Here is a 7,928-nt window from a genome sequence, read left to right on the forward strand (position 1 = left end):
AATAATAATAATGATGTTCCCTGTGGCCCCAGATGGCCTCCATCTGTTACTTTTTCTACAACTGAAAGTTCCTGGCCAAGACAGCCAAGGAGACAAGACATATCTACCATTGAGGCCCAGCCCACCTGCTTGGCCCCAAGGCTCCACTCCAGCGCCCTAAACAGCCACCTTGGAGCCCCCTAATGCCATGGAAGCCTCCCTTGACCCCTCACCCTGTCTGAAACAATGACAGGTTCTCTCCCTCCAGCATCTTCCTCCTTGAGACCTCTGGCCTTCAGACCCTCCAGCCTGCACTTGTCCTTGTGCCTAGAATGAGACCTCAGGTGTCACTCAAGGCAGGCTCAGGCTGTCCCAGGGACACCTCTCCCATCACCCACCAATTCCCAACCTCTGACTTCTCCTCCTATACCCCCCACCTCCCCTGAGCTAGTGGAGCACTCAACAGTGCAGCCAAGCTCACCAAGCCCTCTGTACTTCTCAGCACCTATTTAGCCTCCTCTGTGGCAGAGTCTGCTACACCCTCCAATATCTTTCACCCCCTTCTCCTTGATTTGATAGTTACTAATCAGACCCCTTATTTCTAGCAGGGCACATGGCCACCTAAAATAAAAGCTACACATCACAACCTCCCTTGCAGCCACGGGACTTCATTGTGGCCAATGAGATTTAAACAAACAAGTGCCCAATCTGTGACTTCTAGGTACCGTTTTTTAAAGGAAGGCATATATCCAGTGCAAACATTCAAATATGTAACAACTGGTACTGCCAGGACACCGGCCATAGTGCTGGGGGAATGTCCTAGAAGGCCCCGAACTGAGCCAGGCTGCTGTCTGGGAGGGGTGGATGGTTCCTAGGGATGAGCCGGCAGCAAGGGTGGGCAGCAGGGGACTAGCAGGTGTTGCCAACTAGTACAGAAGTCCTTCATAATTTATTTATGTTTTATTTTATATTTATTTATTTATTTATTTATTTATTTATTTATTTATTTATTTTTTGAGATGGAGCCTTGCTCTATCACCCAGGCTGGAGTGTAGTGGTGTGATCTCAGCTCATTGCAACCTCTGTCCCCCAGGGTTCAAACGATTCTCCTGCCTCAGCCTCCTTTGTAGCTGGGGCTACAGGCGTGTGCCACTGCACCTGTCTAGTTTTTATATTTTTAGTAGAGGCAGGATTTCGCCACGTTCACAGGCTGGTCTCAAACTCCTGACCTTAAGTGATCCACCTGCCTCTGCCTCCCAAAGTGCTGGGATTACAGGTGTGAGCTATTGCGTCCAGCCGCTTGCTTTCTTTCTTTCTTTTTTTTTTTTTTTTTTTTTTTTTTGAGATGGAGTTTCACTCTGTCACCCAGGCTGGAGTAAAGTGGTGCGATCTTGGCTCACTGCAACCTCCGTCTCCCGGCTTCAAGTGATTCTCCCACCTCAATCTCCCAAGTAGCTGGGATTACAGACACACACCACCACACCTGGCTAATTTTTGTATTTTTAGTAGAGACGGGGTTTTGCCATGTTGGCCAGGCTGGTCTTGAACTCCTGATCTCAGGCGATCCGCCCGCCTCAGCCTCCCAAAGTGCTGGGATTACAGGCGTGAGCCATTGTGCCCAGCCCCTTTCCTTTTTTATATCTTCCGTCTCCCTCTGTGCACTGACTTTTCCCTGTCAGATTATAAGTATGCCCAAGGCTCTCCCATTCTAGAAGAAATCTTTCTTCACCCTTGACTTTCACATAAGCCACTTTGCTTTCTCTCACCTTCCCTTCAGTGCCATACTCAGTATGGCAGTATACACTCACCATAACTACTACTATCCCTCCCAACTATAATCCAGCCCACTGATCCCCCAAATGGCTTCTGGAAAGTAGACAGTCAATTCCTTCTTGGAAAGTCCACCAGCACCTTCTGTTCCCTTTCACCTCTGATACTGTTGGTTTGCTTCTCCTTTCTACAAGTCCTCACCTCCCATCCCCACCTTTGGCATCAGTAACATGGTGCCACTCCGCAGGGATGCTGAATATGCACCACACACGTCCCCACTGCCCGCTACCTCATTCATGGCAGACACCACCAATAGACCTTGCCTCCTGCAGCCTTCTCAACTCAGTACTCCTCTGCTTTCCAAGTTGGCTCTTGGATTGACATATTTGCTGTCTGTCTCAGATGGGGTTGCCTGGGAACCACGGTCTAAGGCTGAGATGAGTAGGCAGGAGTTTATTGGGGTATGTTCTCAGGATCACACCTGTGAGGCCGTGAGGGCAGCAAGATAGAGGAAACTGAACTGCAATGAGGTTGTAACATTGGCCTCAGCCCATACCGCGTTGCAGGGATGGTGCTGCAGAATGGCTTTCAATTGAGGTAAGGGATGTGGGCCTTTATAGCCCAAGATAATATGTCCCAGGGGAGGGAATGTAAGCTTGGGTGAGGGGCTCCATTGGCTGAGGGGAATTCCTGGAGAGGGCATAATTGCGAGCCCTCAGCAGACAACCCCATGGTGGAGAGACAGTGGATGGCTTAGTCCTGAAAGAAGAAGCTATATAGTACACTCCACCACTATATAGTACACTCCACCACTATACTCTGCTTGCTCTCAATCATCCTTCTACTTCTCTCCTTCTACTTCTCTGACCATTTCTTTTTCTTTTTTTTTTTTTTTTTTAAGATGGAGTTTTGCTCTTGTTGCCCAGGCTGGAGTGCAATGGCACGATCTCGGCCACTGCAACCTCCACCTCCCAGGTTCAAGAGATTCTCCTGCCTCAGCCTCCTGAGGTGCTGGGATTACAGGCATGCGCCACCATGCCCAGCTAATTTTGTATTTTTAGTAGAGAAGGGGTTTCTCCATGTTGGTCAGGCTGGTCTCAAACTCCTGACCTCAGGTGATCCACCTGCCTCAGCCTCCCAAAGTGCTGGTATTACAGGCATGAGCCACTGCGCCTGGCCACTGTTTCTTTATAGCAAGCTTGTCCAACCCACAGCCTGTAGGCCACATGCAGCCCAGGACGGCTTTGAATGCAGCCCAACGCAAATTTATAAACTTTCTTAAAACATTATGAGATTTTTTTTTGTGATTTTTTAAAGCTCATCAGTTATCATTAGTGTTAGTGTATTTTATAAGCTGCCCAAGACAATTTTTCTTCTTCCAGTATGGCCCAGGGAAGCCACAGAATGGACACCCCTGCTTTACAGAATACAAGGCCTTGGTTCTAGCCCAGCTTTGCAATCTCCGTTCTCTCAAACTTCCAACCTTGCCCTCCATCCCATGGTTCCACCTACTCTGCCCACATTCTCTAAGATTGTCTAAATAAGCTATTCAGCTTCACGTTTATGTGCCTTATAAATACCCCCACCCCCTACCTCGAATTCTATTTCCTGCCTCTTTCTCTGGTAAACTCTTATTCATCCTTCAAAATCCATTTAAGGTCAGGCACGGTGGCTCACGCCTGTAATCCTGGCACTTTGGAAGGCCAAGTCAGTAGGATCACTTGAGATCAGGAGTTCAAGACCAGCCTGGCCAACATGGCGAAACCCCGTCTCTACTAAAAATTAGCTGGGCGTGGTGTCACACGCCTGTAGTCCCAGCTACTTAGGAGGCTGAGGCAGGAGAATTGCTTGAAACTGGTGGGGGTGGGGAGGGGAGGTGGTGTGGAGGTTGAGCTGAGATGGTGCCACTACACTCCAGCCTGAGCGACAGAGTGAGACTTTGTATCAGAAAAAAAAAAAAGATACTGCCAGAGGGAAACCTTTGCTATTTGCTATGCTTTAGGAATTGGTGGACGCTTCCTCCTCACTGCTCCCCCTGGGCTCTGTTCACATCTCAACAGCATTTCTCATTTTGTCTTGTTATTGTTTTAGCAGTACATTTATTGAGTACCTAGTTTATACCAGGCACCGTGCCAAGGGCTGAAGACAGAGAAATGAAGCACACAGGCTGAGTGGAAAGGCCACACAATAGGCTCGTTGTTATGTCCCCACTCCGGGGAAGCCAGATTGCTGGCTGGGCCCACAGCTCCATCAGGGTTCCTTGTACACATGTCCCATTCGGCACCCTAAGGCCCTGTCACCCACTGGGCTGTGGATGATCACATTCCCAGTCAGTCTATTCTGAGAGCCAATCAGTGCACGGGATGCAGCCTGGCCCCACAGCTCTGTCCCCAGATGTTATTCATATTGGACAGGCGGCCCCCGTCAGCTGCTCTCTTGGGGAGTTTAAACAGGAGCTGCTAAGAGAGGCCTTGCATGAGCTGGTGACTCAGCAGCAGCAGGGCAGTGGGGCAGGCCAGGAGCTGCTGAATCACTGTAGCAGTCTGCAAGTTGGTGAGGTCAGAGCCCCTAGAGAATCTGATGAAAGCTGGGAACACTCTGCCAGAAACATGTTCAGACACATTTTGCACTGACTTCAGGAGGCTCTCAGTCCTCAGCCACCCATCTGTGGATGTCAGGAGAACCTTAGTAAACCTAAAGAGGGGAAGTGACTTAACTGCTCACACCACCAATAAATAATAGAACTGAGATCAGAGCCAGTTCTCCTGAGTCACAGTCCTGTCAGTTTATATCCCTGTGCCAGGCATCTATCAAAGCCTCCCTTTATTTCCAGGCCCAGCTGCATTTCACCTCCTGGGAAGCCCCCTGCTTCCTCTAGCCTCAGGCACCTTTCTCTTTCTCCAAATTTCAGATGATTTGCTGCTAGAGCCCTTACTCTTGGGTGAACTTGGAGGGTGAAAATAACAAAGACTAGATTAGATCAGTTGTTTCTGAGCCTGAAAAGGAAAGAAAGAACTGGGCTATAATCAAACTGACCATGTTAGCATATCTTAAAACCAAAGCTTCTTAGGTGGGCATGGTGGTGTGGGCCTGTAGTCCCAGCTACAGGAGGCTTAGGCGGGAGGATTGCTTGAGCTATAATCACGCCACTACACTCCAGCCTGGGCAACAGAGCAAGACACTGGCTCAATAATAATACTAATAATAATAACTGGCATTAATTAGTTGCCTGTTAATATACCTGGCTCTCATCTGATCACTCTATATACGTAATCTCTTTTTTTGAGATGGAATCTTGCTCTGTTGCCCAGGCTGGAGTGTGGTGGCTCGATCTCAGCTCACTGCAATCTTTGTTGCCCAGGTTCAAGCAATTCTCCTTCCTCAACCTCCTGAGTAGCTGGGATTACAGGCATGCGCCACCATGCCCAGCTAATTTTTGTATTTTTAGTAGAGACGAGGTTTCATCATGTTGGCTGGGCTGGTCTCAAGTTCCTGACCTCAAGTGATCTGCCCACCTTGGCCTCCCAAAGTGCTGGGATTACCGGCATAAGCCACCACGCCTGGCCAATATACACAGGATCTCTATTATTTATTTATTTATTTGAGACAGAGTTTTGCTCTTGTTGCCCAGCCTGGAGTGCAATGGCACGATCTTGGCTCACTGCAACCTCCACCTCCCGGATTCAAGGGATTCTCCTGCCTCAGCCTCCCAAGTAGCTGGGATTACAGGCATGTGCCACCATGCCCAGCTAATTTTGTATTTTTAGTAGAGAAGGGGTTTCTCCATGTTGGTCAGGCTGGTCTCGAACTCCTGACCTCAGGTGATCCACCCGCCTCGGCCTCCCAAAGTGCTGGGATTACAGGTGTGAGACACCAAGACCGGCTACTTATTTATTTTATTTTAAAATAAAGACAGCATCTCACTATGTTGCCCAGGCCGGTCCCAAAATGGTCTCAGACTCCTCAGGTGATCCTCTTGCCTTGGCCTTCCAAAGCACTGGGATTACAGTTGTGAGCCACTTATACCTAGCCAATCTCCAATCTTTTCTTTCCTTCTTTCTTTCTTTCTTTCCTTCCTTCCTTCCTTCCTTCCTTCCTTTCTTCTTTCTTTCTTTCTTTCTTTCTTTCTTTCTTTCTTTCTTTCTTTCTTTCTCTCTTTCTTTCTTTCTTTCTGTCTTTTTTGGCAGTCTCACTCTGTTGCCCAGGCTGGAGCACAGTGGTGTGATCATGGCTCACTGCAGCCTCAACCTCCTGGACTCAAGCAATTCACCCACCTCAGCCTCCCAAGTAGCTGGGACCACAGGCACACGCCACCACGCCTAGCTGATTTTTGTATTTTTAGTAGAGACAGGGTTTCACCATGTTGGCCAGGCTGGTCTTGAACTCCTGACCTTGTGATCCACCTGCCTTGGCCTCCCAAAGTGCTGGGATTATAGGCACAAGCCACCGCGCCTGGCCAAGCCTCCAATTTTTAAATCAAAGGTTTGATTACTCCCATTTTACAGATGGGGAAACCGAGTCTCAGAGAGGCCAACTTGCCTAGGATGTCCCTGGTCCTGATAGAACCAGGATTCAAGCCAAGATCATTTGGGGCTGAAGTCTATGCAATGTTATCTCCATTTAGAATCAGAATTGCCCAAGGGAAGCAGACACGAAGTACAAAGATCCACCAGGCCACCGGGGGCTGATGCCATCACACACCACCTTTCCACATTCCCACTCCACATGCCTGAGCAGACACTGTGACTGACCAGTCTGATCTCAGAGGTGCAGTGTACTGCTCAGGGGTGCAGATAAATCTGTTAAAGTGACAGAGCTGTCCCCTGGGGTCAGCTTAGTCTTAAGGACTTAATCTGGTTTATGTATCAGACTCTTGTAAGTTTCTTCAGGAGTCTCACCCTGAAAACCTTAACATTTTCTTTGGGCCAGGTTAACCCATGATCCTGGGACCCCAGTATCTTCATCAAGATTGTGACACCCTATGAAGACACTTCACAGTTGACCTCTGGCCTCCGCAATGACACCTATCCTAATCCTCAGGGCAGTGGACTGAGAACACGCTTGGCTCAGGCTGGACGTTTGTGTCTTAAATGACCTTGGATACAAGAGGGCTGAGAATTAGGGCCTCTGAATCTTTAGGTTTTCTGGAGATTTCCATTATAAGTTATGATCCTGTCTTCAGAGTTTCTTTATCTTATTAGGAGTTTGACGGAGTCCTACTCTGAGTTCAAATTACCTCACCCAGGAACCCAACACCCAACCCAAACCTGAAAGCTTTGCTTATAGAGAGAGGACTGGCTTTCATGTCAGGGACCTGGAATCTCCTCCTTGATCTGCTTCTTGCTGGCTGAGTCACCTCTGGGGAGACCTTCACCTCCCCATACTTCAGTACGTGCACAACGAACATGGACGTAGTTTGGCAACTGGGAGGAGCTGTGCCCACCGAAGGAACCATTGTGCCTTTAAGGGCATAAACCTGGTTTGAGGTCAAATCCGCCCACTCAAACACTAATTCAACAATCCTCCCACCTCAGCCTCCTGAGGATCTGGGACTACTGGTGTGCATCACCATACGCAGCTAATGTCTTATTTTTTGTAAAGATAGGGTCTCACAGTGTTGCTCAGGTTGGTTTTGAATTCCTGGGCTCCAGGGATCCTCCCACTTCAGCCTCCCAAAGTGCTGGGATTACAGACATGAGCCACTGTGCCTGGCAGATTTGTACACTTTATTTATTTATTTATTTATTTAATAAATAGAGATGAGGTCTCGCTATGTTGCCCAGGCTGGACTCAAACTCCTGTCCTCAAGTGATCGGCCCACCTCAGCCTCCCAAAGTGCCGGGATTACAGGCATGAGCCACCTCACCCAGCCAATTGTACACTTTTTTTTTTTTTTTTTCTGAGACGGAGTCTTGCTTTCTCACCCAGGCTGGAGTACAGTGGCACGATCTAGGCTCACTGCAACCTTCGCCTCCCAGGTTCAAGCAATTCTCCTGCCTCAGCCTCCCGAGTAGCAGGGACTACACGGCACGTGCCACCACACCCAGCTAATTTTTTTTTTTTTTTTTTTTTTGAGATGGAGTCTTGCTCTGTCGCCCAGGCTGGAGTGCCGTGGCACCATCTCGGCTCACCACAACCTCCGCCTCCCAGGTTCAAGCGATTCTCCTGCCTCAGCCTCC

The sequence above is a fragment of the Symphalangus syndactylus genome, chromosome 4 (genome assembly GCF_028878055.3).
Source record: "Symphalangus syndactylus isolate Jambi chromosome 4, NHGRI_mSymSyn1-v2.1_pri, whole genome shotgun sequence".
Taxonomy (NCBI): Eukaryota; Metazoa; Chordata; class Mammalia; order Primates; family Hylobatidae; genus Symphalangus; species Symphalangus syndactylus.